This window comes from Urocitellus parryii, chromosome 15 (assembly GCF_045843805.1).
Source record: "Urocitellus parryii isolate mUroPar1 chromosome 15, mUroPar1.hap1, whole genome shotgun sequence".
NCBI classification, from domain to species: Eukaryota; Metazoa; Chordata; class Mammalia; order Rodentia; family Sciuridae; genus Urocitellus; species Urocitellus parryii.
In genome coordinates, this window is record NC_135545.1 from 37,015,840 (window position 1) to 37,028,478 (window position 12,639).

A 12,639-nucleotide genomic window follows, 5' to 3' on the forward strand; every position below is an offset into this window, starting at 1 on the left:
CTTTTTCATTTGTCATGAGTTAAAATTTAACCAAACAATAATGGGTTGAATGCATGGAGCCCAATAATGAACTAATGGAATTTTACCAGCACCATATACTTACAAAATATTAATTTTATAAAAATAATCTTCAAGTTTTAAGGGTTCTTTTGGAAGACATACATTTTCTCAAGTCTCCATTCTCTTTATTTAGCTTTATAATGCACTGAACAAAGTTGACTGGATAGAATTGCACCATATTTGGAAGATTGGTTCCAGAAACTCTATATTAAAACATAGACTAGATGACAATATGGCATGCAAATCAAAGTACTTTGTTGACTCCCACAGGTACCTAATGAAAGAGACAATCATGCTTTTGAGTGTTTATACTAAGAAATAACAAAAGCTCCATTTACTGCCAATTGGATGATTGTCACACATGTAAAAATCATGTAACCTAACTTTGTGTATACTAGTAATACAAGTAAGAAAAAGTGAGAAGTCATCTGAGAAAGTATTCCATTTGTGTGTGTGTGTGTGTGTGTGTGTGTGTCAATTAGTTACAGGGAGGTAACTGGTTACCTTAAGTATACCTTAAGTATATAACTGCAGTTTTACATAAAACTGGTTACTAAGAAGTGATTGGTTCCATGTTAACAATATGGTTTTCAAATTCAATTAGCCACACCAAATTTTTGTTTATTATTTATCACCATCTCATGTATTATACATATTAATTTATTGGTACATATTAATTTATTTTCAAATTCTGATTAATGAAAAACAAATATCTACTGATTATCTCATATTGGTATTATGGTCAAAAGCAGATAAACAAATTTTTGGCTACTGTATATAATGTTTTTTGTGTAATTATTATTTCAGCTGAGATTTTTTCTTTTCAGATATCAATAAATTTTCAGGTCTCAGAAGATTGGGCAACCTCATCATTCTGCATTAAAGCAGACATTTCAAACCATTGCTGTCTAATTTCTGGACATCAATGTCCTACTTGTTTCTAAAATACTCAAATAGGTAGATACATATTTTATTAAATGAATTTAAGTAAATATGTTAATCTTAGCCATATACTACCATATTACAATTTCCCAGAAAATAAGAGTCATTCCTAAGAACAGATGTATAATTAGACGTCTTTTTGCTTTATGATAAAAACAGGCCTATAATGCCTTACTAGTAAGGAGTCAAACAGAAAAAGCACTCTGATTTAACAATATTTTTTCTTAAATTTCTTCTGGTTGTGCCTCATTATATAGTAATTTGCAGAGCAAAAGGAGGTTTCTAATGGAGTTAAGCAGTGATACACCAAATGATCCAGTAATCTTTATTTCCATGACCTAGAAGGAAATACCAGTAAGCTAAAAGCAGGGGAACATTATCTCAAAACATACAGAATATATAGTTGTGTTATATTTTCAGAAAGTATATGACAAGTTTGAGTACAGTTAATTAGTGCAGGGAACATTTGTGGGTGATTTCATACACCATAGTTCAAAACAGAAGCTGGGAATTGTTCCTTAAGATGCAATTAATAAAATTACAATGGGGCTTTTGTCTTTTGCAGATGACATTATTTATACCAGAAGTATCTTTGCATATTCTCTCTTTAAAGTAGTCTATAATGGGAATTTAGAATTTGCTTCAAGAATACTGCTTGTTGCAGAAAAAAAAATCTCTTTTATCACTTAGAAAAGTGTTGGTGAATCTAACACTAAACACATACTCATACTTTTGTGTTAATCCTGGAATTTGCATATATTGTTTCACTCTTTTAGGGGTGGGGATACCAGGGGTTGAACTGAGCTAATTCAAGCACTGGACCACATCACTAGCCCCATTTTTTTGTATTGTTTTTGGAGAGAGGGTCACTCTGAGTTACTTAGCACCTCACTTTTGTTGAGGTTTTCTTTGAATTCTCAATCCTCCTGCCTCAGCCTCAGGAGCTCCTGGTATTACAGCCACCACACCTGGCTTACATTGTTTCCCTATTTACACAGGAAATTGTTGAGTAGATAAAAGAAGACAATGAGTTATTTTTGTTAAGTTTTACCAACCAACTGTAGGCAATGTCAATTGCCTGTCTACTGGATTGTGAATTTTTTTTGTGTGTGTGTATGTGTGTGCACGTGTGTTTACTAGTTTTGCATAGGTGCTTGTATATAGTATTAATTTATTTGAGGACTTTAAAAAAATAGGACAAATAAAATTATAATATTGCATATATCAAAAATCATAACATGTCATGTATTTAAAAAATAAAAACAATTTTAAAAACATAACATAATGGTTTTACATAGTTCATATTAATGTATTTATGTTTATTTTAAAAATCTTACATGTTGCAAATAACTTCTACAAAGTTGCAGTTTGTTCTTTAAAACTTATGCTGATTTTTCATTTCATTGAAATTTTAATTTCAATACAGTCAATTTTATCAATCTCATCACAAGTGTTTTTAAGCCTTATTTTAAAGATTGCTAATTATATAAAATTTGGTTTCAGAATGCTACCTTTCTGATTTAGGCCATTATATGGAATTGATTTTTTTCCCCATACTTCTAATTTATTTTCCCAAGGTTAATTATGGAATAACTTATCCCTTATCCACTGATTCTTAATGTTCTCTCTCACAAATCAGTTTTTCTGCATTCTCATCCTTTCATGGAATCTCTATTCAGTTCCAATAGTCTGATTTTTCTAACTATGTATTAATAACATCCTTTTTATAAGTGAGAACTTTATAAAAATCTTGATATTTTTCAAGGCACTTTCCCCAATCATCTCTTCTTTAAAGTGTATGAGCTATTTTTTGTCTATTTGCTGTTCTCTTATAAATATAGAGTCAGACAGATTAACAAATCCCTTAAAAATTCCTATAAGTCCTCTGGTAAAGGTTGTAATCAAATAGAAACAAATTTAGAAGGCATTGACAGTTTTATGGCCATAATCTTCTGTATAAAGATATGATCAAGGTTTATCTATTTTCCTAAATATATATCAATAAGCTTTTATTTTGGCTAAAAGATATTTCTTACATTCTTGTTCTATTTATTATTGGATGATGCATATATTCTGTTGCTATAGTAAACCTTCCTAAAATTAACTACCTTTGAAAATTAGATTTTCAGTGCATTGCTGCTGATATACAAAATATAATTGCTTTTTTTGGGTAGGACTGTAAAATGGTATACACATACTACAGTCTTTTATTTTTCCTTTTTTTCTTCTTAGTAATAGAGATTGAACCCGTTTGTACACTATTCTTAATTTCAGTAATCTTCTAAGACATTCTTTTTTACTTATAAAATATATCTCATCAGATAATTCCATTTCAGTATGATAGCATGAGGAGCTCACAGATATGCTTCCCAGGGCAAATGATGAATATTATAAAAGAAAACGAATTTAAAATTCCTGGAAATGTTTCTGGAGAAAAGCAGCAAATGAAGAAATGTTTATACAAGACAATAGACACATCATAGTAAAATTCCTGAGAGTCAAACACAATGAAAAAAATCTTGCAAGCAAGAGTAAAGTCAGTCACTTCCAAAGTGACTAGTACGATTAACAGCTAAATTCTTATAGAATAAGTAGAGGCCGGAAGGAAGTAAAATAACATGATTACAATGCTCAATGAAACAAAATAATAATTGTCAGCCAAGATATATATCTAACAAAGTTACCCTTCAGTGTGTCTGTGTTTGTAATAGAGGCATTCCCAGGCAACAAAAACCCAACAGAATTTGCATGAGTATTTATTAAAGAATGTTTTCTTCAGATTGAGAGCAAAAAATTCCAGATGGTAATTCAAACACACATTAAAAACTAAAAGTATCAGTAAAGAAAATATTATAGTTTTAAAAATAGTATAAATGAAGAGATTTCTCTTTATAAAAAGCAATATATAAAATATTGTGTATCTAACCTATTCTTGAGCATATTACATATAGAAATTAAAGGTAATAATTAAATATTTCAAAATTTCACTTTTACTAATGTTTAAAATAATGAGGGAGAAATCAACAGGAAGATAGAACACTTAAACAATCATAAAACCAGCTATACTCCACACATACCTATAGAATATTCCAGTCAACAACAGAAAAATAAATATTTTCTTAAATACACTTGAAATATTCTTTAGCATAAACTATATCAAATACAAATTAATGTAAAATTATATAAATGGCACAAAGATTGTTCTCTCAGCAACTCCAAATTATGTATTCCATTAAATGAAATTAGAAATCAACAATATGAAAGAAACTCAGGCACTCACAAATACATGGTCTTAATTGCAGTCTTCAATAATCAATGGGTTGAAGAAGAAAGCAAAAATGGTATTAGAAAATATGATGAGACAAATATGAATGAAGATACAACAGACCAAAATGTATGGGATGCAGCTAAAGCTGTGCTTAGAGAGAAATTTATAGCTTTAAATGTCTATATTAAGAAATAGCTCATATTAAATTTTATGTATATATGAGAGAAACTAAAGAAAAAAATAAATTCATGATAAAGTTTGTTGAATTCAGCATTTAGTAAGATGATTGATGATGTTTATTGGAAGACTTTCTAATTGCTTGTTAATATGTTGATATGCTTTTATTTTTTTTCCTTCAGTTTCTATTTTATTTCGTTTCATTTTTTTTTCCAATAATACAAAGGGTAAGCACAGTCATATAAGTGAGAATAGCTCAGCTTTTCACCACCTCTAAGCATGGTTTCAACTTTACTATTACATTATTGAAAAACCATCTTTGATTCCTTCATACTTTCATGCATTTACATTCTATGCTAACTTATTGTATATGCATCTTAGCCTATTCTTCCCTTTATGGTTGCTTTTGCTTACTGCATGTGTTGAATTCATTTTGTCTTTCTGAGCACAGAAAATGGAAGAGTAGGTCCTGATAATTATTTGTTGAAGAAAACACAGAGATGTTTTCTAAAACTAGAAAATATATAAGAAAAGAGAGAAAGCAATCACTGAAACTCATACAAACATACCATATGATGTTTTAAATGATATTTATGGAATATAATAACTGAGTTTTCCAAAAGGTAGAAGTATACTTAGGTTCTATTTAAGAAATGGGTGAACCAAAGCAATTGGCATTCTGTTAAGATGGACCAATATCCAACTGGACCCAATGCTACATATCTTAACCACATCACCTGACTCACTAATACTCTGGAGAGATGAAAGTTCAAATACTGATATTCCCCATGATTTCTTCCAGTGAGGGGTTTTCCTGTTCTCTCATACACTTGGAATGTTTTATTTATGAGCATTATACCAGGAAGGAAGAATGACATTATTTTTAGAATCATGCTTCATTCTCCATACACTTATTGTTTATAACTGACTGTTGAAGGAAGTCAGAAGTCATCAAAGAACTTGATGGAGATTGAAAGTAGATCTATTGCACCTGGCACATGTCAAATGATAATATTACTAAAGTAGTGGTGGAGTTCCTTTCTCTTTGGCTGAGAAAAAACAAGACGTATAGCAAAAAGTAGTAAAGAATGAATCAGAAAAGCAATAACCATTTTCAAGTACATAGATTTGTCTAGTTTTAAACAATATAGTCATTGTTATTATTATATGTAAGCATTACCTTAGATACTGAGACCAGATCATGAATAAAAAACATTCACTTTAATCTTAATTTTCATAATTTTTCCTGTCTGAACAATTTGTTGGAACTTTACTGGAAGTTATGAGAGACATCATCAAAACCAGCCATGTTAAAATCCATCTCTTGAAATGTTCAGTCAGTGGTCCTTTGAATTTATAAAAATAAATAGATACTATTACATATATGTGTATGTTATCTCATCAAGATAAAAGCCTTTCAGGGAGACTAACCTTACTTAATACAAAACTATTCCCTATTTCCAGCACAGGACTGGCACAAAGCATGGATTCTTGAAACAGTCGCCTTTTTTCTTTTTAATATTTTTTAAGTTGTAGATGGACCTTTATTTATTTATATTTGGTGTTGAGAATCGAACCCAATGCCTCACACATGCTAGGCAAGTGCTCTGCCACTGACCTACAACCCCAGAGTTTTAACCCACTTTTCTTTAGAATGAGTTTGGTTTCACAAAACTGAATACCCCACTGATACATTAGGACAAATAAATGTTTAAAAATAGGAAATGAAAGAGTAGGGAGTATTTGTCTACCTTCCCATCCATTCATTCACCCATCCTTCTATCGAATCTTATTAAAATTTCTGCTACAGAATAAAAACAGAATACAATAAACATATCATTCTGATAATATTTTATCAATAGAAATGGAATGCCACTTCAGCACTCTCTGTATAGGTTGAGATAAATAAATACCTATATCTATAAAAATACAGATATATGTATATAAATATATAGTGTATATTTAGAATTTTAATATTTCTCTTATAGGACTGAGGCATACCTCTTGTAGGACTAAGGTTTCCTACATATATACCACACATGCCCACATGTACATCTGAGAAAGAGGACCATTATTAGAATTTCTCTATTTCCCTTACAGATTACAGACTTATGATTTCCCCCATACCTGCTGCATGTTCTAATCCCTGCCTAATTCCAGCTGCATGTATGCATCACTCCTTTTACTAGTTGTTGCAGGCACTTTGGCCTTTAGTGTGTCAAACATCTTTGTTTCTCAAGGCTTTTATATTTGCTTTAGCTTTTGCCTAAAAATTCCTCTCCTTTTCCTTGTACATAATTCAAATTGTGAATATTCATGTATATTTTTTTGAATCTATGTTTAAAAATAACTTTTTTGTGGATAATATTTCTCACAAGTTGTCTCTGATTTCTCTGGATAAATTAGTTGCATAATCTTATAAAAATGTTTATGCTTTCATCAAGACACTATTACACAGAAATCATATAGTAGTAGAGATATAGTAGACACTGGAGATGCAGAAATAAAGTAGGAAACTTCCAAAAAAACAAATAACCATTTTAAGAAGTATAATAAGTATTTAGAAAATATTTGCTAAGTAAACAAATGACTATGTAATGATAAGCTATGTTTTGTGCAGCTCATGTTCATTTCTTTTCATGATACTTAATAATATAGGAGATTATATATGTTTCAAAATAAATCAGAAAGGGAGTTCATTTTCTGGCTACTGGAAGGCATATATAGCCTAGGGTCACATATGGAAATTCAAGAGAAATATTGACAGTTTGTAAGCTTTTCTCTAGGCATAACTATATTGGCATTATTGAGAGCAATAAACGGAGGATGCTTAAATGCAAGTAGAGCAGGCTCAGAGAGGAAGAAAATTGCTCTAAAATTTCGGAAATACCAACATGTAAAAGAGGTATACACTGAACTTCTTTACTGGCTGAAGTTGGATGCATTAGTTCTTTATTCGGGGTAGATAATACATACTGAATGATTATCCCTTATATAGATTCTTAGAGAAGTTTTTTCTTTGATTATTGATATTTGGTAGTTAAGCATTTAGAATTGAAAATTAAAGAATATTCTTTCATATAACATTAATACATTTTTTTCTGTAAGTAATTAAGACAGTATTTGCTATGGATTCCCCAAAGATTGTTTCCCTCATATTCTCTACATTGAAGCTCTAACTCTCAGTGTGGCTATATTTGGAGATGGGATCACTGAGGAAGTGATGAAGGTTAAGGGTATAAACCTGAACCTATGGGATTATCTTCCTTATAAGAAGAGACAGTAAAGAGTAGGCTCTCTCCTTTTGTCTCTTTCTGTGGGCACACAAAGAAGTGATCATGTGAACACCCAGCAAGATGACTGCTGCCTTTGAGTCAAGCAAAGAGCCCTTACCTAATTGGCACCTTGACAATGAACTTCCGGTCTGTGAGAAATAAATTTACGTTGTGTTAGCCAGCAAGTCTGAATATTTTGTTACAGTAGCCCAAGCAGACTAAGACAATGTTGTAATCACTAATTAGTGTCCTAAAACATTTCCAAGTCTGTTTAAAGAGGTCGGCTATAGACCTATGAATAATGCTTCAGTTTTATTTGCATACTTTATCCCAGAGTCTTAACTTCCTTCTTTCCTTTCAGTTATTCTCTCTGCATTGTTTTTCTTTTTCTTATGGTACCATTTTGGTACCAGGGATTGAACTCAGGTGCACTTAACCACTGAGTTGCATTACCAGCCTTTTATATTTTTTACTTTGAGAAAGGATATTGGTAAGTTCTTTAGGGCTTTCTAAGTTGCTGAGGCTGGCTTTGAACCTGACGATCCTCTTGCCTGAGCTTCGTGACCACTGGGATTACAGATGTACACCACCATGCCTGGTTCTCTGCATTTTTACACAAACAATGTCCAATATTTTTATGGCTGTTATTTAAATATTTCATATTCTTTTCACATTGGTAATATTTTTAGAAAAAAATAAAGGAGGAAAATCTAAATATTTTATTGTTTCAGTGCAAGCCATCTGTTGTTGCTCTGGTATAGAAATTGTGCTTTAGTCTAAGTCTCATTCATTTAAAATCACAGAGCTATGACTTTTCACTGTCCTTTCATATGCAAGCAAAATGAAAAAGGAGCCAGAATTAATGAAGGCCCTTGACAAATATTTATGATAAAATAAGTAGATGAAGAGATGATCAGTAGATATTGTGCCTTTTTGAAACACATCTCCTGATACTTGACTTGCAAATTCGATTCAAATTTTCTTGGTCAGGTCAAATGAAATGAGAAAAGTAAGAAGGTCAAAACACAGGGGAAAATGGCAGCCTGTTTCATAGGTGTGGACGAGAGGTTTAATTACGTTCTCATCATTGTGTTCTGTCTGTTGTTTATTTATAAAAACCTAGCAAAGCAAGGAAAAACCAAAGACATAAACTTTCACCATATTAAAAACATTTATATAGTGTATTCAATATTTAAGGATATGAAGCAAATATCATAGAATTTGCACTTTGTTCATATCTTTTACTCCAAACACTGAGTCTGATTGGAAACATTCACTCAGTATTGAATTAGTACAAGTTAAGTCTTTGTGAAGCCATTCTCCTCCAGTGCCATTATAACTTCCTACATAATTCATTGAGAGTGCACCAACAACATTAAATCTGCCACAAACAGCTGGATATTCTGGGCCACCTCATTAGACTATTGGCTTATATATCACTGTTTTTCCTTTTCTTTCCTCTCTAGACTGTCCATCATGCCACCTGGTGTAACAATCTCAAGGCTTATTTAAGTGCTCATTCATTGTCAGATAACATCACCTTTAATAATAAAATATACCAAGCCATAAAATATTGATGAAAGTCTATTTGGCTTTAAAAACAAAGCCAAATAACCTTATGGATTCTTTTGGATTAGATTAATACCATACTTAATATTTAGTCAGCAATTTACAATTATTCATAGAATTAACTAACATTTTTAATAGAAAAACACTCTAAGGGCTCTTTATACATTATAACCATCCAGTTCTAGAGCTCTATAAATATCTGTATATTTGTCATTTTGAAATGGAAGTATACAAATGGTGGGATCTGCCTTTCAATTTATAAAATTTAGTTTTCATTGACAGACTAGTGAAACTCAAACAAGTTCTAATATTTTATAAGAAATTAGATTTACTGTATTTAAATTTTTCATGTAAAATAATTTTAGACCATTCAAAGGTAGTATTTAGTGGAATTATATTTGTGAAAGATGATATTTACTACCTCTATCTTCTTATTTTTAATTATTGTTTATAATGGCTGGTGGTGGAATGTTAGTGTAGTGAAGTAAATGGTTACCCCAAAAATAGGACAGATCCACTTCCTCTTCCATGGAACCTGTAAATGTGATCTTGTTTGGAAAGTGGTCTTTGTAGGTAAAGTTAATAATCTTTAGGGGTAAAGAACAGATTCTCTCCTATAGTAAGTCTATGGAGAAAAACGACCCTGCCAACTCTTTGATTTAAGATTTCTGGTCTCCCAAATTCTGAAAGAATAGGTTTCTAGTGTATTATGCCTCTCAGATTGTGGTTATGGCATACAGGTTATGCCATCCTTAGGAAATGAATGCCATAAGCAAATCTAATTAAATTTGCTCATGGTTACAGAGGAAGAGCAAGGTATTTTTAGTTCTGTTTTGTACATGATGAGCAGGGTTTCTGAAAGATAAAGTGACTTCCTCAGGATTTCTCAGTGGGAAGCTAAGAATAATAACCAAGTGCACAATATTTTCTATAGTATTTTCTGCTACCCTAACAAAAATTACCTCAAAGAGCCAGAGAATATGGACTCTAAGAAAATTTTATTAAAGCTCAAGGACAAGAGGAAAAAAAAGTGTACCGAAGGAGGTTTTTCTATGCCTTAACACCTTTATCAGAGACAAGGAAAAAAAAAGTGGTCAAGGTTACCAGTGTATAAGAGCATAGCGTTTTTAGAAGGAAGAGAAAGATATACAGCAAAAGTTCTCATAACTTGAGAGTGAACACAGTTCAGCATAGCACAGCATAGCTTACCACAACTTAATATAACATAGTACCACCATAAATTGATTATGAAGAAGTGATTATTTTTGGTGCCAGAAGGGAATACAAGTATCACAGTATCCACATTCCATGTTAGATTAAATCACTCTCCCAAGTCTTGAGACTTTGGAGATTTTCCCTCTACCTAATTAGCAGGCCTCTTACTCAAAATGCTCCATGCACCTTTTATAGATCCCTTAATGCTCAGGAGAAAGACAGATTTATCTCACTTGTAGGTACTAGGGAATGAGAGATGAAGGCTAATATTACCTTCATTTTATTGAGGAATACCTGCATTAACTAACCCACGAGAGTAAAGCTATGCCAAAACCCAATTTCCATTTTGTTCTAATGGAAGTTTTTAAGGTTTTATAAATATCAATAGATCAGGAATAATATGTAACTATTTGGATTTATAAAGAAATATAAAAAATGCATTTTTAAACATACAAGCAACATAAAGGAAAAATTAAGACCTTTATTGGGATTTTAAATGAAAGCTTCAGAAAATAACCTAACAGTGTTAAATACCCACACTTCAGAAAGTTATCATTATTAGGAAATTGACTTTTCTACCACATATATATTGATTAAACAGATACTTCTAAATATTTAAGAAGCTGAGATTGATAGATGAATTCCTTGTGTATTGAAGCTGATAAATTTGTGTTCATCAATATACTTGATATAAAGGATAACTAGGCAAAAGTGTAAGCTTGCTTTAAAAAAATCACTGTGTACAAGAGACTAAAATCTTTAAATATTATTAAGAGAGAGTTAAGATTATGAAAAGGAAGTATGCAGTGTAGATTATTCTCTAAATAACTTACTTTCATTTGAAAGAGGTCAAGCATGTCTGAAATCATCATTTTGCTAGGTTCTATGATCTCCCCCAGAATTTGTTATTTGCACATATGAAAATGATACAAAAACTGTTTCATGAGGAAAGCCATCAAAAATGTGGTAAAAATTCATTCTTCCTTGCTAACATACAAGGAAAGTCTTACAACACACATCCTACCCAGCATGTTGTTTATCTACCTCACCAAACGTAAGATCCTTATGTAAAACCTGAATGTAAGATGCACAGATTTTTTTTTTATTATGAGGATACTAGATTCTGTTATATGTGTTATATAGACGTCACTATGGTAAGATTTTTCATGAATCCTTATTGAATGAACAAATGGATGTCTAGGTAAATAACGATACATTCACTGATCTCAGTGAAATTCTGTCCCATAAGATAAAAGAAAATAATTAAGCAAAATTCTGTTAGTTGACATTTTGTTCTCTCGTTGTTATCCCTACTCTTCTATTGGTGTGGTTCACTGTGTCATTTGTACGTTGATTTAAGTCTCTATCCTCAGATGCAAATGAGACGTGGGCTGTGGGCTAGGCTTGGAGGAAAGAAATGACTTACTACAAGGATAAAAATTCAGAGAATAAGATCCCTTCATCTCCCTGTGCCTCCCATGTTTCTCTTTTTCTCCTCAGCTTTGTACTCTAATTTTTTTTTTTATGAATCTTTGGAACATGAGTTACTCTCTGATTTCAAGTACCAGCCTCTCTTTCTTTCTAAAACTTTCAGTCACTTACCTATCGAGCATGTCCACATGAATGTCCAATACCACAAATTCACTCTTTTAATAATGGAACATTATTTAATCTCTATTCTTCCCTATCTATAAAAACATATTTTTCTTGGTTATACCTTTAGTACCACCTTCATGACTGTATGATTTTTACACATGTCTCCCCTTGTATTCCATAACATTACCACCTTATCAAAGTAGGGGAAAGTCCTACAACCCTTCAGTATTCATCGGAAACTCCACTATTACTTTATGAAAGAGGCCATAAGAGTAAATATCCTGAGGATTTGAGGGTATCTGATTCAGAAATGTTTTGGAGATTTGATTTTAAAGTACATGTAAAGTAAATATAATGGTGTCTATTTGTTGAATAAATATGTAATAGATATCACCGAATATGAGTGAGTCAAAGTATAATGAGAATTTCACAATGACAAGCAATGCCTGAAACGAAAGCATCCAAAACATATTTTACCTGACCCAAAGAGAGTACAATGAGAAAATCTTACAGCTCTTAATTGGAATTTATTAATTG

At 31.6% G+C, this 12,639-nt stretch overlaps 1 protein-coding gene across 2 annotated transcripts in view; it reads right to left on the minus strand.

The window, feature by feature from the left end:
* Cdh8 (cadherin 8) overlaps positions 1 to 12,639 on the minus strand; it is a 340,478-nt gene that overhangs the window by 8,175 nt on the left and 319,664 nt on the right. The gene's annotated exons all lie outside the window — the stretch shown is intronic.